The sequence below is a fragment of the Panthera tigris genome, chromosome D4 (assembly GCF_018350195.1).
Source record: "Panthera tigris isolate Pti1 chromosome D4, P.tigris_Pti1_mat1.1, whole genome shotgun sequence".
NCBI lineage: Eukaryota > Metazoa > Chordata > Mammalia > Carnivora > Felidae > Panthera > Panthera tigris.
Window position 1 is genome coordinate 44,389,963 of NC_056672.1, and position 24,492 is coordinate 44,414,454.

The window sequence follows — 24,492 nt, forward strand, 5'->3', positions numbered from 1 at the left end:
CATGAGTCATTTTGACAATAAAAAGGCAGAGAGAAAGAAAGAAAGAAAGAAAGAAAGAAAGAAAGAAAGAAAGAAAGAAAGAAAGAAAAGTAACCTTTTTTAAAATAATAGGTTTCAGTGGGGTGCCTGGGTGGCTCAGTTGGTTGAATGTGCGACTTTGGCTCAGGTCATGACACTGTGGTTTGTGAGTTCAAGTCCCGCATCGGGCTCTGTGCTGACAGCCCAGAGCCTGGATCCCACTGCGGATTCTGTGTCTCCCTCTCTCTCTCTGTTCCTCCCCCACTCACATTCTGTCTCGCTGTCTCTCAAAAGTAAATAAAGAATACAAAGAATTTTTTTAATGAGAGGTTTCAAGAGCTATCACCATCTCCCAGGTATTCTGATACCTGGTTTTCATGGAGATGATACCAAGATGCTCCAAGTAAGAAATAACAGTACCTTTATTTACCAACCAATGCTAGACACTGGCTAACACTTCTAACACACGTTATTTTGTTTCATCTTTATTATAACCTCACAATGTGTTCTTCCCCATTTCACAGACCAGCCTCTGGCTGTGCACAGTTTAAAACTCATTTCCCCTCCTCCACTGCCCAGAGATTTCCCGTGCCAAGCACGAGTACTTTCATAGCGAGAGTCAACGTCTGGCCCTGCCGTTTTGTGTCACGATGCCAGATGGGCCAGCCCAGTGGGCTGGAGGTGTGTACCTGGAAGCCATTCCTATACCGAGATAGCCAGCAATAAAGTGACCAAACACAGAAGTGACTTCGATCCTCATAAATCTATCTCACTAAATTCAGATTAAATGTATCTCTAACTCAACTGCCTTGGATGACTCCAACCCCATGCAACAGGCGGGGGAAATATAGCAGAGGAGAAGCTGAAATAGGGTGAGAAGTTGACTCATTGAGCCTTACTTTTGCAAATTTTGCAACAAAAAGGCAAATATGTGAACACATTGCTAGGACCCCTCTCAGGGCCTCAAAAGGGGCCCAGAAGCTTAAGCTTTATTAGCTTCATGGTAAATTGGCCTCTGCCCAGGGATCCTGCCATTGTCCAAAGCATTTGGCATTGACTTCAGAGCTCACTTCATGCTTGTCTGAATAGTCTCACTGGTAGCTTTAAGGGTTGATTGGACTTTTGGAAGCAGCCAAAATCCTTTGGACTCAAGTGTTGTGGTTCAGGTAATTGGTCAAGCTGTGGAGTCCTGTTTCCAGGTTAGAACTATGGTGGTGTTCTTCTGCAGATCATTAGCTGAATCTGAGAACAGTTCTCTGAAGCAGGATGTTTGCCCTGAAAATCACAAAATATAGCCCAGGATCATTCCAAGATCATTCAACAAAGAGGCAGATTCCAGTTTGCATTTCCCAAGACCCAAAGCCCAGACTGTAACGCAGCCAGTTGTCTGCCTCCTTCAAGTGCACAGACAGTGGAACCCAGGGCAGAAGTGCCCCTTGGCTATACACTCCAGACTCTAGGGATTTGCTTATCCTTACGGCTAACAACTACTATGTCTGTCTTTGGGGAAAGGTTTTGTTTTGCCCAAACTTCATCCCATGGCTTTAATCCCACTGTATTTGTCATCTTCAGCCTCACTGAATACAGAGAAAGAGAGGCTTCGACCAGCTTGCCAGAGAGGTAAATAGGTTTAAACTTCACCACAGATGGTCTCATCTCTCAGTGCCAGATTTTCATCAACAACTGGTGTAGCTAGTGACGTGGCAAAGAACCACAGCTAAGCCTGGCTCTTGTCCACCTCTCGGATAACAGAGACCAACAGGGAGATGGAGAAAACAGAGAGTTTGGGGTGGAGGAAGGGAAAGGGAACAGAGGGATCGAAGGAAAAAAGAGATCTCTCACGTTATAAGCTTGGAGAAGTATCTTAACAGAACAAGAATGGGAACTTAAGCATATTGTGTGTCAGACTTGTTTACTTTAATGCCTCAACCCACAAAGGACTGATGCCCCCTTTCATTTTGAGTCAGGCCTCTATCAACCCGAAAACATTCTTTTTCATTCTCTTCTTGGGTTTATGGACAGGGGAAAGGTAACATTTAAAAATTGTTTATTATTTTCAACTTTTAATTCTGTCTCTTCCCCTACATACTCAACCCCTACTTTCTCACTCTTTCCAATTTCTTTTCCTCAAAAACATGGCAATTAGAGGAAGTATGTGTTTGCCAGTGCTGTGTGGCCACACCCCAGCATTTGACTATAATGGGGAGAAAAAAGAGAGGGAACAACAGAAAGAAGGAGGGGAGGGGAGGGGAGGGAGAGGAGAGGAGAGGAGAGGAGAGGAGAGGAGAGGAGAGGAGAGGAGAGGAGAGGAGAGGAGAGGAAAACCAAGACTTGGCCTGTTATCTTTGGGTTGCCAGAATCCTTCCCTAGCAAACCAGTGCCATGCCATGGTCGCGTGCACACACGTGTGTGGGCACTGCACATCTCTAAGCCTGGGTGAACACAGACCACTCAGATCTCCATAAATTTCTGGGATACAGGAGGCTGAAGAAATGCTACTAGCAGCCGTCACGGTCCAACCAATTATCCAAGAACTGCTCTCCTGATCAGGTTTTGTGCTAAACTTGCCAGAGGAAGAAAAGAAGGGCTGATGACTGCTTGTTTGGCATTTCTTTGTAGTTGGGGACTTTTCTTCCCCTGAGGTGGTTGTTGTTGTTACCCGGAGTTGTGTGAAACCCCTTCTGTGCAGAAACTGGAGCTTCCGCTTTGAAGCTGAAGTGTCTTTGTTCTTCACCTAAGTTGGTGCCATTTTCAACAGGAGCGTTTGTATTGAAGTCTGGTCAATGCCCACCACCCAGAATTCAGTGAGGCTATTTGCCAGGTGGGAAAATACAGGGATGGTGGGGCCGGAGGGGACAGTTGTGGGGTGGGGACAGAGGAGAGATGGGGAGGATTTGCCTGCATATAAAAGTACAGAATAAGATGCTGTAAAAGTTGCTTTGGATTGGTGGCTTAGAGCTCACTGTTCTCTGGAATTTGAATGCTCCAAAAAGGAGTGTTTGGGGGCAGGAAGAGGAGGGGAGAAGTGGGATGTATTGTTGGATTGCAGAAAAAGAAAAGGGAGTGAAATCGGACACTTACAAAATATAATTCTAGTAGAACCCCTTGATAACTGGCATGGAAACCAAGAATGGGTTTAGGAGATATTAACACAGAGGGCAGTCGTTTCTAGGGTTTTCCCCAAACACACCAATCTCCCTTTTTGAAACTTATATTAAAATTTTAATCTAGGACATAACTCAAATGTATCAAATACTACATTTCTAATGCACTGGAGTAAAGTTGATTTCCATCTCATCCAGGCTTAGGTTTCAAGGTTGGCAAATATTGCTTATTAGCAAAGTCAGCTTGAATATCCTTAAATCTCCCATTCATTTGCTATGATTTGTTTGTTGCTGTGACAATTCAGCTAGGTCATGTAGTTCCTCCTTCCGGGAGGGAGTTGCCCCTAAAGTTGGCATGTGACTTTGCTCCTAATTCACCTCCACTGTATGTCAAAGCATTAACTTGTTGGCTCAGCCCTACCATTAATTAGCAGGTGAACTCGGGCAAGTAACTGAAGCTCTGGGCACTTGCCATGTATTTGTGGACTACATGGCTTGGAAGTCCCTTGAGGACTAACAACCTATGCTCTGCAGTTAAAACCTCATCCGTAGGCTCATAGCATCAAACTGGATTTTAATGGTATGCTATACATTAGGTCAGTGACAGCGTCACTCAAGTAGGGAAAGGTCATCAGCATATGGGACAACCAGCCAACGTGGCTCTGTTCTGGAGCCAGAAGCTCCTCCCCAAACTGATTGGACACCTGCAGTCCTCAGTGAGTACTGCAGTGCTCGGTGAGTACTTGGGGCTCAGTGAGTACTCGGTGAAAACGGGTAAATACGTTATTACTAACTGGGAAAAAAATACATCTCAACCCAAACTCTGGGCCAGCAGTCCCTCTTCTTCACGTGTTTTGGGATGACCTATGGTGTATGTACACTCACAATGTGGCACCCCTTCAAACCAATATTCTTGGGATATTTATTCAAGATGCGGAGTTGGGGGAAAAAAAACCCTCGTTTCAAAGCAACAAAAAATTGTTTTCAGAAACTGATTCGTGTTACTAATGTACTCTCCTTGGCTGAATTAGATTCAATATACAAAAGGAAATTCAACAAAATATAATGGGAAAAGATGAATGACTTAGAAATACGTTAAACTTAGATGTAATGAGCTCTTACATGCAAAAAAAAAAAAAAAAAGTACTCCTTATATCTTTTGAACTACAAATGAAGAAGCCCCAAGAGGTATTTCACAGGGTAAATCATCAAACTGCACTGACTGGAGACACATACATGGCAGGTGTGAGAAAATGAAGCTTCCTTTGGTGGAAATAAATTTTGGAAGCCTGCTGGCTGCAAAGTCAGCGCAAAGAAGTCATAGCCCTGCCACTTTTCAACAATACAGTCGCTTGTTGAATTAATGACCTAGCTGGACACAAGAAGACTGAGCCGTTCTCTCTTCTGCAGAATCGTACTTTGGCCTTAGAAATGGAACCATCTATGAACATGGCTATTTTGCTTGCATTTATCCAGTATCAGCACCAAGTAATCATCAAAGAAGATCATCTTTCTGCATGAACGTTTGATAGCCAACATGAGTGGTGCTGAAACATCCAAAGTGCTCCATACCTTTTCAAAAGTCTGTTGATTCTTCCTGGAACCACCACATCAGCCTTGCGCCCCTGGTGCAAAAGCGACTCCTTAGACAGGGTAAACACCGTATTCGCTGGCGTAGCCTCTGGGCGCAAATCGTGGCCGTAGCTCCAAACCGGGCTGGGACTCAGTGAGCTCACCACCATCACGCGCATAAAGTGGAAACAAACAGACGCTTGTTCTACTCAATATTGTGTCCGGTGAAACAGGAGATAGTATTACTTTAATTAGAATTGGCTCTTTAGTACACAGTCTTCTACTCTCCATGACAGTGTGGGACAAAGCACTTCCGCCTACTGAAGTATGAGGATTTGCTCCCATGGATGTCTTGAAGGAAGGCACTTGGGTGCTTGAGTTGCAGGCGGAATCCGCTCGTAGAATGCCATTTTTTTCCTGGAAAGAATGGCTTCTGTTACAACCGTGGCTATTTAGACGTGAGTATCTAGCCAACATTTTCCTGGAAAATGAACAAAGTGAGCCAGTCACTTGTCACTTTCAAGAAAACCGCTGACAGTATTTCAAGTGACGAAACTTGAACTTCCCAACGCAACTTAGAATTTTGCTAAGCTTATCACCACCAGCTTTACAGCTTCCCTGTATTTAAAGACTCTTCTGGGGCGCCTGGGTGGCTCAGTCGGTTGAGCATCCGACTTCGACTCAGGTCATGATCAGTCTGTGAGTTCGAGCCCCGCGTGGGGCTCTGTGCTGACAGCTCAGAGCCTGGAGCCTGTTTCAGATTCTGTGTCTCCCTCTCTCTGACCCTCCCCCGTTCATGCTCTGTCTCTCTCTGTCTCAAAAATAAATAAACGTTAAAAAAAATTAAAAAAAAAAAAGACTCTTCTGATGAGGTCAGCAGTGATAGTAATACCTTTTTAAAACGCTTATGTTTATTTATGATGTTTCATTACCTTAGCATATTTACATTATGTATATATTATTACCTGATGTTTTATCGTGAGATGCATCTACGGGTCACCCAGAGAACCAATATTTTCCAAGTGACTAATACCTGATGTGACAAAATCACACCTAGTTAAAAGATCCATTCAAAGTGCAAGGTAGACTGATACATTTTTATCTGACAGAATACAAAAAGGCTGTCAATTAATTTCAGATTTTCCATTGCAACTAAATTTTAAGAAACCATCACTTTTGTCAAGTTTTGGTATAATGTGAAAGACGAATATCCATAATTATTAGAAAAGGCTATTGAAATATTCCCCCCTCTTCCAACTACATAGCCTGGATTTTCTTCACGTACTTCAACCAAACACCATCTTGCAACAGACTGAATGCAGAAACAAATATGAGAATCTAATACTTACTAAGCTAGGCATGGAGGTGTGTGAAAATGTGAAACAATGGTACTTTTGTCACTAAATTTTTTTGTGAAAGAAAAATAATAAGATACTGTTATTTTCATTAAAGTATATTATTTATGTTAACTTTTTGATAATAAATCTTTTTTAAATATTCTGTTTTAATTTCTAATACTACATATATATAGTACTATATATCCCGCATCAACAAAAGTCTTTTTGGATCTTCAGTAGTGTTCAGGAGAAAATAAAGGAGTCCGAAGACCAAAATATTTTACTACTGCTGATTTATACTTTTATACTTATTGTATTTTCCTCTTGTTTATTCTCCTGTCTCCCTCATTATACTGCAGTCCTTAGATAGGATAAACACTGTATCTCATTTGAATCTGTAAGTATCTTCAAAGTGCCTAGTTCTCAGCAGATACTAAGTAAACAGTTATGGAAGGAATGAATGAATAAATTATTCAAACTTCCTGTCTGACAGTTTCCTGTGTTTTGTAATATTGGCCTTGGTCTCGCTGACCAAGAAAAATGTCAGCAGTTACAATGTTCAGGTCATGGAGGAAAACATAAAGGAAAACCATACCTTCTTTTATAGATCTTCTAAGATCATAACATGACTTACCCTTCGAGCCTCACCGCCACCACTCTCTGCCTCATGCTTCAGAGCATCAAACTGCTACTGAATCATTCCTTTTTAAAATTTTTTAACATGTATTTATTTTGAGAGAGACGGAGTGTGAGCGGGGTAGGGGCAGAGAGAGAGAGCGAGACACAGAATCCGAAGCAGGTTCCAGGCTCTGAGCTGTCAGCGCAGAGCCCAACATGAGACTCAAACTCACGAACTGTGAGATCATGACCTGAGCCGAAGTCGGATGCTTAACCAACTGAGCCACCCGGGCGCCCCTGAATCATTCTTTATCATTGCCCCCCACCCCCGGCACCTGGCAGCTGTTCACACATACGCACTCTTCAAAGTTCTAACTCTGAACTTGGAAGATTCAGACCAGGCTAGCCAATGAGGCATCTCTCTGTCCTCTGTGCTACTGTAATGCACTATGTATATCTTTTTCATTGCTCAGGCAACATTTTGCCTATAATTATCCCTTTGTGGGTCTGTCTTCCTTTCCAGACTGTCAGTTCACGCATTTTTGTGTCTTCAGTACCATACATAAAGTCTGACACTTTATTGGGTGCTTAATAATATTACTTAGACTGAACTGAAATGCTTCCCGTCCATAATGTTAAAGTTTAGGTGTAAGTCATACAGACCCCATTCAACTTCAGTTTTATTGAGCACTCATATGTGCCACTATGAGTGGCATTGGGGATTACAAATATTTGTATCAATGGGGGGGGCGGGGAGAGAGAGAGAGAAATGGCAGCATGTAATAAACAAGCTACATGCACCTGTTTCTATAGAGCCCGGGGAAAAGCACATTTTTCAGCAAATATCTAGGACGCCTTCTATGTGGCAAGACGCTGTGCAAAACACTAACGGAAGCGTGTGCCGTCCAATGAATTTAATTAAAGTCAAGTCCTGTGGAGCAGACAAGTAATAAACAAATGTCACATAAACAAGTATATAATGACAAGTGGTAAAATAAAAAATAGTGTAACGACACCATTACTAGGGGTCAAATTTAGACTGCAGAGGGGAAAAGGATCAGAATAGGTGTTTCTGAGGAAGGGAGTTAAAATATACAGAGTGTAGGCATGTTTAGAAGTGAACCACAGGAGTGCTGAGAAAAGCGTCCCACGCAGTGGGCCAGGCTTGACATGAACGGTTTCACCGGGCTGGAAAGCTGGAGAGTGGGGTCTGGAGGATGGGAGAGGGTCGGTCTGCTACGGCTTGAAGAAGCCTCCAGCTAAGTTCGGATGCTTCATTTGCCTCTTGTGATATGCAGAACCACAACTCTGGGCGGTTTACGTTCATCTCCCACAAGCCTCACAAGATAAACGGCGCCTGTTTCCTCAAGTAACTAAGAGAAAAGTTTTCTTCAGATGCATTTCTCCATTAGCACTTTCCCCATAGGGCACCTAAAAACTTGATTTATCATAAATGTTTCACCCAGAATACACACAGTAATACAAACGTGGCATATTTAAATGCGCTCCTCAGAGAAATTTGCTGGCAGTGATCACAAACCGTAAATAAAGGGAAAAAATAGCCCCGCTATAGTTGTTGCCAGAGCGAGTAGACAGAGCCCTGCTCAGGCTACTGCCCAAAGCTGAAACATAACTCAAGAGAGTCATGGCAACGTTAGGGGAACACCCATCCCGGAGCTGAGACCAGCTCTTACTGAAGGGTCAGCCACTCGACCAGCAAAGCTCCATGAATTTCCTCAGCTGCTTTGTTAGACGCGGGGAGGGAGGAAACGAAGGCCGGCTAATTAGCAGCATGGGTGCTGTTGGTTACTCGAGGTTCGCCGTCTAAGTTCAAACCCAAGCCCGACCGTCTACCAGCTCTGTGACCTTGGTTATGTTATTTGACCTGTCACTTCCTTCCTCCTCCGTAAAATGAAGTAATACCTATTTCATAGATTAGTGTGGGCATTAAATGAGATAATGTAAATCAGCGTTTAGCAAAGCACTCATTAAACGTCGGCCCATATCCAATCAGTTAAGAGTTCTTTCAAGACTCACCACGCCAGGCTTAAGACCGGCTTAACTGCCCGTTTTATCTCCATCTGTAACCACTTGTTTGGCATCTTACGGACACGGTTTTTGTAACGAATCACCCTGTTTTAGTGTTCTTGCAGATATAACACCCATGTTATGGAACTCTAGCCAACCAGCCATGCAAGCAAACTACTTGTTTTTTCCCCCTTCCTTATTGCTCGGAACCCTTATATCCCGTTAAAAACATTCTGAGAAAGCCCTCTCTATTAATATCTAAAGTAGGATCCTCAAGAGCCCTTTCTTCGCTGAATTTGCCAGCTGCCTCCTTTATGCTCTCAGCAGACACTGCAGTTTGAGAATGGCAGTTCCCCCATGCTGTCACTCACACCACAAACCCCCACCCAGACGTGGGCACTTCACAAGTACTCACTTCACATCCGGCAACACCTTGAAACCAAATGCCTGCCACACTTGCCCTAAGGCTGGGCAAAGCATGAAGGAATCACAGACTTTGATAGTTTTCCAACCACAAGCCCCCCGAAAGTCAAATGTGTGTCCGTGAGAGAAAAGTGACTCTTTCTTACCAAAGCCACAGTGGAACAAGGATCAATAGAAACCACATCAAGATTGTAAGAAGTAAGAAAGACTTTCACAAGTGTACCTTTGGTTTAAGCATGCCTGGAATATGAAATAACTAAAACAACACCCTTGACCCTTGCATGAAGACTTTCATAGTAATACCTCAGCATCTCCAATGAAAGAAAGTACTTAGAACCTTGAAACACTTTTTAAAACATGCAGACAGCTTAATTTAAGGGGTCTTGTGAACAGTTCGTTGTCAGGAGTTTCTAACAACTGTTATTTCTTCCTGAGTTCCAAGAACCAAACACTCTGAAGTTTACATTCATATGGGATGAACGAACCCACCACCGCATTAAAAAGGATAAACTGTTTGATGTGGTTTTCTTTGAGGGACAGTTTAACACCCATACACACCCCCCCCCAGACCCCGTACCTGGCAGATGGCAGAAAGGCAGGTGGCCTCCCACGGTTGGGGCCATACTAACACCACATACAAAATTTCAAGCAAGTGTTGCCAACCAGAAAAGTAATTTATGACCGTAAACAAATGGTTCTCAAAAAAAAAAAAAAAAAAAAAATCTGCCAGGTGATAGAAAGCGGGGACAAAAGACAAACATTTGGCAAGATAGCATTTAAAAAAGAGGAAAGGATGGACAAAATCACCATGCAGAAAGTTCTGTGCACCTGACGGGTGGTGCGCAACAGGGCTTGTAAGTACCGAGAGCAGAAGTCTGACATAAGGTTATCGTCACAATCACATGGCTGTGCCCGGATTCTTCAGTTCTACCTCCGTCAGAACGGTCCACATAAAACCCTTTGGGTCTAGAATGTGTTCTGGAAGAGGCAGAACTTTAGGTTTTGTGAGGAGAAACTTGGCTTTGGCATTAGAAAGAGGAAAGGGGGAAAAAATCCTCATATTATGGCCACTAAGCATACATCTAATTCTTGGAGAGCCCTCAAAAACAGCTGCTGGTCCTAAATTCAAGAAAACAACATGCAACGTTTTAACAAGCATTTGCTCTCCTGATTGGTATTGGCACTTGGCTTTTCTGTCTTTTAAAAAACATCCTTATTTTTGTGATTGTGAAAATAATACATGTTAATTGCAAACTAAGGGGCTCAGAGTGAGTATTGAATCCAGTTAGACATGGACGTCAATCCAAATAACTATACTAAATATGGTTGTAAAGCAAGGGCTTCTACAAATTGGTCTTAAAGGATAAAACATAAAAAATTATAGTGATAATTGAATAAAAATAATTTAGTGCTGAGCCCCAAATTATATTTTCAAAAAGTGGGAAGTAAGGGTGGAGCTGAAAAGATACAAGAATATGAAATTCTTTGTCTAGAAAAGGGGTCTCAAAAGATTCATGTGTATTTTCTACATTAATAATTAAAGAGACATTGGTCAAGGACCAGTTTACTTAACTTAAAAAGAAATAGAATTAAAATAGGAGATGAACTTTCTAGAGGACTGTAGAAGATCAAAGAAAGTATAGAGTCTCAGAAGGGAAAAATCTAGAAACAACAAAGAAGCCTAGAGAGAATAATTAAAATGTGACATTAGAAATAAAATAAAAATAGTTACATCAATAAATGGGTTGAAAAGTGCAAAGAATTTCAAAATAAGTTTTTAAAATTCAATGATAGTTTAATAAAACTAATAAACCTATATTATAAAGATACAAAAATGTTAAATGTATTCCTTTCCCCTTACAATACAGATACAATCCCCCTGATACTGATACAGAAAAAATGCAAACTCAAGGCATAAGCATAAGACAAAGTATGATTTCATGTTGATATGCGGCTCAATTCATAACAAAGATATGAGTTAACAAATTTTATGTACAAGAAACGCATGGCATTCAGATACACAAAAAATAAAACATAGATACCAGAGAAAGAAACTTTGAAAAATTTGTTTAAAAAAAAACCCAACAACTGGTGGAAGGGATTGAGGAGGACAAAAAAAAAAAAAAAAGCAGAATCAATAAATACATTCAAGCATAAAATAAAACTTTAAAAAGTTGATGGAATTTACCAACCTCCTCTTAAATCTAAATAAGAGAAAAAATAGATTAGAACGAAAAAAGTGTACGTAACCACTGACATGACGATTTTTAAATTATAATACTCTAATTTTATGCTAATATAATGGTGAGGTGGGCAGTAGTCTCAAGAAACAGAAATTACCAAACTTGGCTGAGGAACTTAGAAACTTCTACAAACTAATAGTTATTTAAAAATCAGAAAAGGTGGTCAAATAATAGTAAGAGTGTTGTTTAGTGTCTACTATGTGCTCTCTCTTGTATCAGGGGCTTTATTCATTGTCCCTGATATAATAACCTTATAAGGTAGGTATTACTATCTATAGTGCTCTGTCTCCGCACCACCCTGTATTTCTGTTATCAAGAAACTCATTAGATTCCGTTCTTATCATCTGTCTTCCCTACTAAACTCTAAGCTCCACCAGGACAGTGGTGGGTGTTTTGTGCCCCCTATGGAGACATGGGGCATCTCCACGTCTCCGGCATCTATATTTGCATAAAGCCTGTCACACAGAATGACTCAATAGACTATTTATTGAAAGAATAAGAACTCTGGGAGATCATAGCATAGAATAGTATAGTAGGGAAATATTATAGTCCTGTCTCACTTATATATATGGATGCAAAGATCCTAACCTATATATCCTATCCTATATACATATATATGTATGTATATATATATATATTCAACTATAACGTAATAGTTACATTCCTAAGAAACCTCATATTATTGAGAACTGTGTTATAAAAAACAATTCTTTCGGGGCACCTGGGTGGTTCAGTTGGTTGGGCTTCCGACTTCAGCTCGGGTCATGATCTTGTGGTTTGTGAGTTCGGGCCCCGCGTCGGGGTCTGTGCTGACAGCTCGGAGCCTGGAGCCTGTTTTAGATTCTGTGTCTCTGTCTCTCTCTCTGCCCCTCCCTTTGCTCATGCTCTGTCTCTCTGTCTCTCAATAATAAATACACGTTAAAAAATTTTTTTAAAAACAATTCTTTCAATGGGAAGAGTGAGAAGAGTCACGATAACAAAGTTCCTTTCCTGCAGGAAGTTTAACAGTACTTTTTAACAGAAAAAAAAACGTGTAGTTATAGCAAACATATACTGAGCAAATCCAGCCTTGAATTATGGTATGTGCTTAATAAGTAAAGCCTTTGCCTGAATCTTCCAGTACTGTCATTCGCCCAGGACTTCTTATACACACTTCACAACGTTATCATCGTTATCAGACCACTTTTCCTTTTCCCTTGTACTATTTCCATCAGTAAGCTGATACCTTCAGCTGTCACCCTTGAAGTACTAGGCTATTGCTTTTGTCTGCCAGCACCTCCCCTGACCCTTTTCTGGTAACAAAACTGCCCCTGAGGTAGAGGGCCCTTGACCCAGGCTGGGCTCTGAGACTGCCTCAGCCCACACCATCCCCGGCCACAATGATTAGCCCCAGGGATGAGCACCAATCCAAAATGTGTGGTCCATCACCCTAGAGACAAGACATGCCAGTTTTCTCATGCTTGTTCCTCGTCCTGAGTTCTTACTATTCAGCCATTACTTCAAGTGGGCAATGCTCCTCATATTCTCCTTTTCTTGGGTTTCAAATTACTCTGAGTCCACTTCTGTTACAGGGAAGGAAGAAACCCCTTAATTGATACATCCATGTTTTAATGCTAAGTCACAAAGCCATTCAAACAAAATAAGAGGTTTTTTCTTCTTTTTTCTATTGCAGTGTTAGTTCCTGGTATCAATGGTGCCTCGGGCGGTCAGTCTAATGCCAAATGTGTTTGCTAAATAATGCATCATATTGTATCCAGTTTGCCTCAGGAAAATGTGTGCTGTAAGGAAATGCCAGCACTGGAACAGGATAACCTGTCAGAGATTAAATTTGATTTGGACTTCTGTCCTTTCCCAAAGAGGAAACAGAGGACAGCCTTGGTCTTCCTTGGAAAATGAATTCCTTCTAAGACAAAGGCCGGGTGGGGTGGAGGGTAGAGGGTTGGGGAATAGACAAATTTAAGAGGCTTCTGTTATACCAGTCGTGGCCTCCCTTAGGTAATAAGCTCTATTGTCTTTACCCGAGAAGGGAGAGTTGTCAAGCGTTTCCATTAAAAAGGAGCATTCCTTTTTGATTTAATGGCACACACAGACCATGATAATATTTGAATGCACGTTGGGGTAAACAAAGAAGTTGGTCAATCTCTTCGAGGTTGGTTAGGGGGTTCCCAAGAGACAATCCAGGTAGTAACTCTTGGCTCTGACCCTCTTTTATTATCTCTCCCGGGACAGTGACTACATCCAGTGCCTCATTTGTGTTAAGTTCAATCTACAGGTATCCATCTGTTTTCTTAGCCGTATCATTGAACAGAAAGCTGACTCAATTTTTGAACAAAGGTTTCTCACAGGATGCTTGCAAACACTGCGTATTCCACTTGTAATAATGCTTCAGAGAATATCTTGGTGTGCCTTAGTTGAGGATAATAGTTAATATTCACAGTTGGTTGTTTCCATCTCTTCCCAAGGAAGAAAGAGGAGAACAAATAATTAAATGTGTTTTGAGCTCATGGGGACTTCAGGTATATAAAGGAATTTGGAGAATGTTATCTCAAAAGACACTTAAAAGCTGATTAAGACTAAAAGAAATGTGCACACATACTCACCAAGGAAGCAAAAATGCTCATGATAGACTAAAACTGAAACAACCCAATATTCATCATCAATAGAATGCATAAATACATTCACATCATGGAATACTATATAACAATGTAAGGGGAAAATGTAGAACTACATGCAATGAGGCACATGAAACTCAAAAACCTAATGTTTAGCAAAAGAAGGCAGACATAAAAATTGCTACCTGTATGGCAAGGATATGGAGAAAAAGTAACCCTCATGCGCTTGGAAGGAATGCAAACTGATGCAGCCACTGTGGAGAACAGTATGGAGGTTCCTCAACAAAGTAAAAATAGAATTACCATATGTTCCAGTAATTCCATCGCTAGATATTTACCCAAAGAAGGCAAATCATGATTTCAAAAAGGTATATGTACCCCAATGTTTAGGGGTATTGTTTACAATAGCCAAGATATGGAAGCAACTCAAGTGTCCATCAATAGGTGAATGGGTAAAGAAGATGTGATACATATAATATTATTCAGCCATAAAGAAAGAGTTATACCTTGCCATTTGCAACAGCATGAATGGAGCTAGAGAGTATAATGCTAAGTGAAATAAGTCAGAAGAAAGACAAATACCATATGTTTTACCCATATGTGGAATTTAAGAAACAAAATAAAGAAAAAAGAAACAAACAATAAGTCAAATTCTTAACATGCAGAGAACACGCTGGTGGCTGCAAGAGGGGAGGTAGGTGGGGACATGCGTGGAATAGATAAAGGGAATTACGAGTACACTTATCTTCACGACCATTGAGAAACAAATAGAATTCTTGAATCGTATCCAAAATATATAAAGAACTGATGCAACTCAACACACAAAAAAACAAATAATCCAATTAAAAAATGGGCAGAAGACGTGAACAGACATTTCTCCAAAGAAGACATACAGATGGCCAACAGACACATAAAAAAGATGTTCAACATGACTAATCATCAGGGAAATGAGAATCAAAACTACAGTGAGATATCACTTCACACCTGTCAGAATGGCTAAAGTAAAAAACACAAAAGAAACAACAGATGTTGGTGATGGTGTGGAGGAGAAGGAACCCTTGTGCACTGGTAGTGGGAATTCGAACTGGTGCAGCCACTCTGGAAAACAGCATCGAGGTCCCTCAAAAAGTGAAAATAGAATTACCCTAAGATCCAGTAATCACACTACTGGGTATTTACCCCCAAAATACAAAAATACTAATTCAAAGGGATACATGTACCCCTATGTTTATTTCAGCATTATTACAATAGCCAAATTATGGAAGCAGCCTAAGTGTCCATCAATAGATGAATGAATAAAGAAGAGTGGTGTGTGTATACACACACACACACACACACACACACACAAAACACACACAAAACACACACACACACACACACACACTGGAATATTATATAGCCACAAAAAAGAATGAAATCTTGCCATTTACAACAACAGGGATAAAGCCAGAGAGTATAATGCTAAGTGACATAAACAAAGAAAGACAAATACCATATGATTTCACTCATATGTAGAATTTAATAAGCAAAGGAAGAAAAAAGAGAGAGAGGGACATAAACTAAGAAACAGACTCTTAACTATGGAGAACTGATGGTTACCAGAAGGAAGGTGGGGAGGGGGATTAGTGAAATAGGTGACAGAGATTAAAAAGTACACTTAACGATGAGTACTGAATAATGTATAGAATTGTTGAATTACTATATTGTACACCTGAAGCTAATATAACTGTTAGCTAGAATTAAAATTAAAAACTTAATTTAAAAACAAAAACACAAAATGCTTCAGGAGAGCCTGGGTGGCTCAGTCGGTTAAGAATCCAGCTCTTGATTTCAGCTCAGGTAATGATCTCACGGTTCATGGGTTCGAGCCCTGCTTTGGGCTCCATGCTGACAGTGGGGGGCCTGCTTGGGATTCTCTCTCTCCCTCTCTCTCCTCTGCTCCTCCCTGCTTGTGCTCTTTCTCAAAGTAGACAAATAAAAACTATAAAAAATACAAAATGCTCAATAGTTTACATTTGAAAATTTAAAAAAAAAGAATTGTTGAATGTTACATTGTACACCTGAACCTAATATTATACTGTATGTTATTTATACTTGAACAAAAGAAAAAGACAAAGAAAAAGAAAAAATTGCCAAATGTATATAAAGTTCAAGCTCAGACAAAATCGATCCACGCCGTTAGAGGGTGAGTAGTGATCAGAAGGAGGTTACCCTAGGGGATGGGGGAAAGGTACTTCTAGAGTTCTGTTCATGTTCAACACGGTAATCTGGGTGCTGGTTACACAGGTGTGTTCACTTTTTGTAATTTACTGAGCCGGAATCCTATTATTTGTTCTTCTCTATATGTGCACAATACTTTGATATGAAAAATTTTTAATACCCTTCTTGTTTTTAGAGAGAGTGCACACACATGAGAGGGGGAGAGGGGCAGAGGGAGAGAGAGAATCTTAAGCTCAGCGCAGGAGCCAGCACGGGGCTCAGTCCCACAACCCTGGGATCATGACCTGAGCTGAAATCAAGAGTCGGACACTCAACCAACTGAGTCCCCTGGGTGCTCCTGATATGAACATTTGTTATTGATACTATTTAGAAAGAATAACAAGCAGAGGGTGGGGGGGGGGATTTTCTCAGCTAGCAACTCCTAACTTTTTAAAATTTATGGTACAGAGAGCCCACGATAATATTTGAATGCATATTGGGGTAAAAAAAAAAAAGAGAGAGAGAGAGATTGGTCAAGCTTGAAGAACTGGCCCAGGGCCTCCAGTTGTCCTATGGGCTGAGGATCAATTTTTTAGAACTCTCCCTTGTCTTCACTAGTAGTATGTCATCTGTGACTTTCTCTTCTAGCCAGACAGATCTGCGTACAAAGCCAGGAAGGACTGGAAGAGCGTGGCTTTGGACACTTAGACCTGTAGAATTGCATCCTTCCTCCTTATCCACTGACCCTCTCCATCTGTGGCTTACAAACCCAGTGTGGCCAGTTTGGGCCACTGCATAGGCATTAGAGACCCTATTTGTCTTCACAGTGCTGTCCAGGTCTCACCACACTAATGCTTTCCAAATTGCTTTCTCCTGGAGAGTATCTGTTTCAAATTATTGTTCTCCAGATGTTTTGGGTTCTCTTTCTCCAATCTGAATCACATCTGGCTATTTCCTGCTTATATCCCTGATCTTGGTCTGCTTTTGGTATTGCTTTTCTATCTTCACTGGAACTTTCAACACCTCCCATTTTTGCATCCTCCAAGCATTTTGTTAAATCAATTATATCCATTTTTCAAGGATCTCAAAGAAAACAGTCAGCGGGAGCTTAGAAGGCCCAGATTTATTTCCTGAGATGATGCTATTTGGTTTCTACAAGCCCTTTGCCTTCTCTGGGTATGATCTGTGAATTGAGGTAACCATTTTCCTAGCTCTTCAACATAGGAATACCCGTAAAATTGAGACTTAAGATTCCAAAATGTATTCAAAAAGAAAATGAATTCTAAACCAAGAAGTCACCACAGGCCATCATCATTAAAACCTAAATCTCCAAATCTATCCACTCATTTGTTCCGATTGATTTTCACACCAAAATCTTTATGAAATCTACCTCTCATAGTTGTCCATTGATGACGCTGACTCAACCCCTGGTAATTGAATTGTTTCTGTATCATTGATCTATAATTAGATTTTACTATCCCATTCCACATTCCCTTGGATTTCTAATGCTCTATCTAACTCTTTTGGCCCCATTAAATAAGTGGCTTTCCCACCACCACAACACACACACACACACACACACACACACTCAAGCTTGTGTTGGGAACATTGTAAACCACTCCAGAAGTGTCTATACTCCATATTTAGAATGTCTTCAATCCAGGGATTTTTAGGCTTAGCTTTTATAGATCAGCAGAAAAACAAATATAACAGAGCTAACTATCACAAAATTATTCCCTGGAATTCCAACATCCTATGAAGTTCTAGTTCCCATGCTGGATATGGTAAAATAACTTACTCAAGTTCATACAGGATTGGCTCAAGGAAAGGGGCCCATGTCTCTTAATACCCAGTTATATTAGTTTTCTATGCTGCATAACAAATTACTACAAATTTAACCACTTAAATCAACACACACATGCATTATCTCATAGTTTCTGTAGTTCAGAAGTCCAGGAACAGCTTAACTGGATCTCATTCATCAAGCTGTGGTCTTACTGTCAGCCAGAGCTGAGGTCTTATCAGAGGATCGACTGGGGAAAGATCTGCTTCTAAGCTTTCATATTGTTGGCAGAATTCATCTATTTGCACTTGGCGGGACTGAGGTTCCCATCTTGCTGGCTGCTGGCTGTTGGCTATTCTCAACTCTGAGAGGCTGCTTAGAGTTCCTTATCATGTGGCTTTCTCCATGATGATAGCTTACCTCTTCAAAGCCAACATTGGAGAGACATTTTTTTTATTTCCAGTTTTATTGAGATATAATAGTGTATAAATTTAAGGTGTACAACATGTTGATTTAATACACTTATATATTGCAAAATGATTACCAATATCCTATTAGCTAACACCTCCATTCTGTCACATAATTAGCATCTCTTTTTTTGTGGTAAGAACACTTAAAATCTACTCTTGGGGTGTCTAGGTGGCTCAGCCAGTTAAGCGTCCAACTTCAGCTCAGGTCATGATCTTATGGTTCATGGGTTGGAGCCCCATGTCGGGCTCTGTGCTGACAGCTTGGAGCCTGGAGTCTGCTTTGGATTCTGTGTATCCCTCTCTCCCTGCCCCTTCCCCACTCGTGCTCTGTCACTCTCTCAAAAATAAAATAAAAAACATTTAAAAATTATTTAAAAAATCTACTCTCTTAGCAACTTTTAAGTATATAATATAGTAATATTAACTATAATACATTAGGTGTCAGAACTTGTTAATCTTCCAACCAGAAGGAGAAACATTTTCTTGGCTAAAATAAAAATGTATCATCCTGTGGATCTACTAGGATTCCTCCATTCTGCTTATCAAGAGCTGGATAACTGACCATATGGCCCCTTTTCCCTGAAAGGTAGGAAACTGAGTTACTCAATGGGGTTTGGTAGACCCCATAACATTCCCATTAATAGATGGTTTTGTGGACACATTGTTGATAGGTACGGCAGAGAATATGGAGAAGGCTTCTCCAATTGCTGATGAAATGAACTGAGGGGGAAGCCTCCTACTAGCAGGTGGATGTCCCCAGGGTGTAACGGATTTCCACCTACATACAGGAACACATTGGAAGGTCTTTGAAGTGGTCTGTTACCTGATGGAGTTGGAGACTGACTTGAAGAGACAAGAACGAGACTTTTTGAAGAAAGCATCGAGGACTGAAAGAAATACTGTTTTGTTCTCCTTGAACCTGTCTGGCACTGCTTCTTTGAGGCTACACCCATCTCGGAGATTTTAATACAATTTCCTGGGTCGAATGGACTTGAACGTTCTAGCCAACACAGAACCTGCCAAGGTTCTCTTAATTGGCAAGTTGTGCTTATGTTAAGCCATTCTTAATAGTGCCTTCATTGGTAGATTATTAAACTTTAGGTAAATCAACAGGAGCTCTTCATCAAGAAGATCAATGACCCTTGGCACAGGATAATTGCCACGAACACTTATATTTCCTGTTCCTGCCTCTGTGTGGTCTTTGACAGTATATTGAGTGCACAAGACTTAAATTTACTAGGCTTGCTCCTGGGTCCTAGCTGTGCCATGACTGGCTATGTGATGTTTGGCAACTAACAACTTCATAATTCCTCTTGATCTTAACTGTAAAATGGGAATTGATCTAATAAAAGGGTGATTAAAAGCACTTTGTTCATCTCACACTGTACTAGATCCTGGTGGGGTGAAGAGGGGAGGAGAGCATGGTTAAAGAATTATGGCTCAGTTCTTTCTTTTAAATTCTTTTTTTTAATGTTTATTTATTTTTGAAAGAGAGAGAGTGCAAGCTGGGGAGGGGCAGAGAGGGGGGACAGAGGATCCTAAGCAGGCCTCTGCACTGAAAGCAGTGAGCCCAATGTGGGGCTCGAATTCACAAGCCACAAGATCATGACCTGAGCTGAAGTTGGGCACTCAACCAACTGAGCCACCCAGGTGTCCCTCAGATCTTGCTTTTAAATGAGATCTCCTATCTACCTTACAGGGTTGAAAATATCAAGTGAAGTGGCTTATATGCTTTGAAAAAGGGTAATGTGCTATAGAAATGCAATTTATTACTTCTTTATTATGAAGAAAACATGCTGGTTCCTATACTTAAAAATAATTTGATTTCCCTGACAACATGAAGTTTCCATGTATTTCTTACCAATTCCCTATCCCCCCAAAATGTCTGTCTCTTTAGGTCAGTGACACCATCCTATAACATGGTCACCTGGAGAAATGGAGTTTCATTCTTTCCTTCTTTGTCATTCCTTCTTCAATCTTCAAGACTCTGACTACTCTCTGCACTCTCTTACAAGGGCTTGGTGGAAAAGTAATCCCTTTGTTTCGGCACCACCTTTGATGCACCCCCATGCTGATTCCAAACAGCTCATGTTCACTAAAATTGTGCTTTCCTCTTATTCTCACATATTCAATCAGAGCTCCATATGGGTAAGCAGGAGATCCCAGATGGCCTGACCACTTCCTGGATCATAAAGCTTCTCAGTATATAAAATAGAAATCTCTTTGATGATCCATGTATTTGTCAGGACTTGTTACACAACACATGTCCCAGGAAAGTCTCCTGTGATTTCCGGCACCTCTATCATAAGCCCAGAAAGACAGTTGGTTGGTTTGTTTGTTTATTTAGCTTTCACTTGGGCAGTTGGTTGCAAAGTTTCCTATTTCTTTTTCTTCTGCATGCCTCATCAACTCCTAACTTAGAATGCAGTCATGATGCTCTTACTTTTACAAAACACATGAATGTTAAGATCCAGGATGGAATTTCTTTTTAAATTAGTGCCGACAGGATTATTAATAAACTGAATTGGAGAGAAAGAAAAGAAGGTGAACATGAGAGAATCTAACTTGGAGGAGAAGGTGAGGGGCTTGTTTTGAATGACGAAGGTAGAGGAGGTGTTAGATGTTTGAAGAGGAGAAAGTATGAAATAGAAATTTAGGAAAGAACAGAAAGGAGAAAAGAATGACCTAAAACCATAAGAAAGAGTCATTTTCTAATATTGAAAAAAAGACATAAATTCTCAGATCAGAAGTGCATCTCCAAGTCTTGAAGAGAATATGTGAAAATAAATACATATCTGGACAGGTCATAATGAACCTACAGACCATCAAAGAAAACTAGAGGCCATTTAAAGCTCTCAGAAAGCAGACTTTTCCTTCGTTGCCATCAATGCCAGAAAATAACAGAATAAGATCTTCAGGGTTGACAGGAAAGAACTGTCAATCCACAATTTTATGCCCAAACAATCTTTCAACTGAATGGACAAATAATGTCATTTTTCACCACACAAACATTTAAAGCATTTACCACCTACAGACCCTCACAAAGGAAACTATTAAATGATTACCTCAAGAAGAAAAATTAACCCAAAAGGGAGAAATTAAACAGTGAATACAAAAATAAAAGAAAGAAAAATAACTATTTATTTTGATTTTTTTTTTTATTTTAGAGAGAGAATGTGCGTGAAAGCGGGGGACAGGGCATAGGGAGAGAGAACCTCAAGCAGGCTCTACACTCAGTGTGGAACCCAACACTGGGCTCAATCCCATGACCCTGGGATCATGAATTGAGCCAAAACCAAAGGTGGACACTCATCTGACTGAGCCCCCGAAGCGCCCCTTGATTAAAAAAAAAATTATTTATTTATTTTGAGAGAGAGAGCATGAGCAGGGGAGGGGCAGAGAGAGAGGGAGAGAGGGAATCAGGCAGGCTCTGAGCTGCACTGCCAGTGCACAGACGGACACAGGGCAAGATCCACGAGATCATGATCTGAGCCTAAATCAAGAGTCCTCTGCTTAGGACACTAAGCCACCCAGGTGCCCCTCTCCTTGAATTTTTAGAGATACAATGAAAACTCTAAACAAAATTAAAAGATGAGAAGGGGGGGCCTTGTTCATTGGTAATAAAGCAAGTATTCCAACCTACCTAATAAAAAACATAGCTTTGTGAATCTTTTGTAGGCAATTTAAAACCAGGCTTTGTCTGTGTATCCCATATGGTAATCTCTGCTTCAGAGAACAGAAGAAAAGGTAACATTTCCAACTCGTTTTGTAAACTTAGTATAATAACACTGATATTAAAACCAGACAATGATTGTAAAAGAAAAAGACATATTTGCAAAGAGATGCAAAATCCTAAATAAAATATTAGCAAATCATTAAGCCGTGTACAAAAACCAAACAGTTTATCTCAGGAAGGTGCAGGATGGTTCAATGTTAGGAAATCTCTCATATACCTTAACAGACTAAGGGGGCTAAGTATATAATTATCTTAATATATGCAGAAAAAATCATTTGATAAAATGCAATATTTGCCAATATTTTTTAAAAATCTCTGCAAACCAGAATTACAAGGGAACTTCCTTAACACCATAAATCTATAGCAAGCATTATCTTAATAAAACATTTCACCTGCTGTGACTGATTCACTTCAAACTTGTAGTGAAAGTCCTAACTGCTAAAATAAGAAAAGAAAGGAAATAAGAAGAAGCATAAACCTGGGGAGGGAACAAGCAAACTTGTCTATATTTGCTGATGATTTTGATTGTCTAAGAAAATAAGAGTCTAACAAAGTTAAAATCAATAAGAGAGTTTAAGATATATAAATACCAGTAGTGTTCCTATGAACTAGCAATAACCACACAGAAAATGAGGGGCACCTGGGTGGCTCAGTCAGTTAAGCATCTGACTGCGGCTCAGGTCATGATCTCACAGCCTGTGAGTTTGAGACCTGCGTGGGCTCTGTGCTGACAGCTCAGAGCCTGGAGCCTGCTTTGGATTCTATTTCTCTGTCTCTGTCTTCTCCCCCACCCCCGCACTCTTTCTCTCCCTCAAAAACAAACATTTTTAAAAAAATTTTTTAAAGAAAGATAATGTAATTGGAAAAAAAATACCACTCAAATATCAGTGAAATGAAAAAAAAAGTAATCTAGGGATAAACTAAGGAAAGACACGCTACAATTTTTTGAGGAAGGCTTAAAAATAGCATTGAAGGGCATAGACAAAGACCTGAATATAGGGATAGGCCATATTCACTGATGGAAAAATTCAATAACAAAGATAGCTAGTCTTCTCAAATTAACATATTAATTAAATTCCAGTCAAAATCTACCAGAAATTTTTCATGAAACTTACAAGGCTGATCCTAACATTTATATAGAAGAAGAAGAAAGACAGAAAAATATCCCAGGAACCTTCGAAGAACAAAATTAGTAGTTTGGCCCTATCAAATATCATGATTTATCATGATAAAAAGCTGTAGCAATTAAGAGACCGTGATACTGGCACAGGTGAAGAGACACATACATAGATCAATGGGATAGGATAGCAAGACCTAAAAACAGACCTGTGTATACAGAAAAAATTAACACATTACAAATTAGTGACAATAAGATGGATTATTCAATAAATGGTGTTGGAATAAGTGGCTATTTATATAGAAACTAAAATTACATTCTTTAATCTGCAGCCCTCCAAAATTCATGGATGAATAAAGATCTAAATATGAAAAATAAGAACTTAAATCGTTTAGAAGAAAATGAAGTATGTCTTTACGTCTCTAAGCTAGGAAATAATTCCGTAATAATTGCACCCAAAAAACACACAAAACCTAAAGAAAAATATAAAGTCCACTTTACAAAAATGTAAAACTTTTGCACATCAAAAGACACCACAATGTAAAAAGTTATGCACAGGGAAAAGGTATTTGCAACATATTTAATGTAAATGTATATAGACAGATATAGATACACATTAAACTACTTGGAAGGGCCACCTAAGAGTATCTCTAATGTAGATTTCATACTCCAGCAATTCCCTTTCTAGGTATAGCCTAGAACAGTATTTTTTAAACTTTAGGTTGTGCCCTCCTTAACAGATAACAAAATCATTTTCGTGGGCACTGAACAGAAGGGCGGGATAGGGAAAGAAAGGGAAGGAAAGGCACAATACATTTAGATCTTTATTCATCCATGAATTTGTGTGTGTGTGTGTGTGTGTGTGTGTGTGTGTGTGTGTGTATGGATCAGGGATACAATTCTGCTTTTTCTCCACAAATGACCAATTATTCTAGCACCATTTATTGAATAATCCAGTTTATCCTCACGAATTCACTGCATTGATGAAATCAATCTAGTAAGCAATGAGCAGAAGGAAGGGGGAGGGGAGGAGAGAGGAAAAACGCATCAGAAGGTATCACAAGTTGGAAGGTGTAGTCAATGCCTCTGATGACCTGCCCAGATGCCTTCATGGGGCTCCTGCACTCACCCCCCAAGCACTGCTAACTGCTCACAGCTGCCTTCTGGAGACTCCTTGCCATTGGCTGATGGGAATCGCGTCAATGGGAAATGCCTGAGAGGTTGTGATCCTC

At 40.2% G+C, this 24,492-nt stretch overlaps 1 long non-coding RNA gene across 1 annotated transcript in view; it reads right to left on the reverse strand.

The window, feature by feature from the left end:
- Positions 1-896: 896 nt before the first annotated feature.
- The window catches only part of LOC122233044, a 62,161-nt gene continuing 38,565 nt past the window's right edge, over positions 897-24,492 (reverse strand). The window contains exons 2-3 of the long non-coding RNA XR_006210479.1: positions 4,695-5,111; positions 897-1,293 (exon numbers count right to left, since the gene is read on the reverse strand). This is a non-coding gene — a long non-coding RNA (uncharacterized LOC122233044). The remainder of the gene's footprint in view (positions 1,294-4,694; positions 5,112-24,492) is intronic.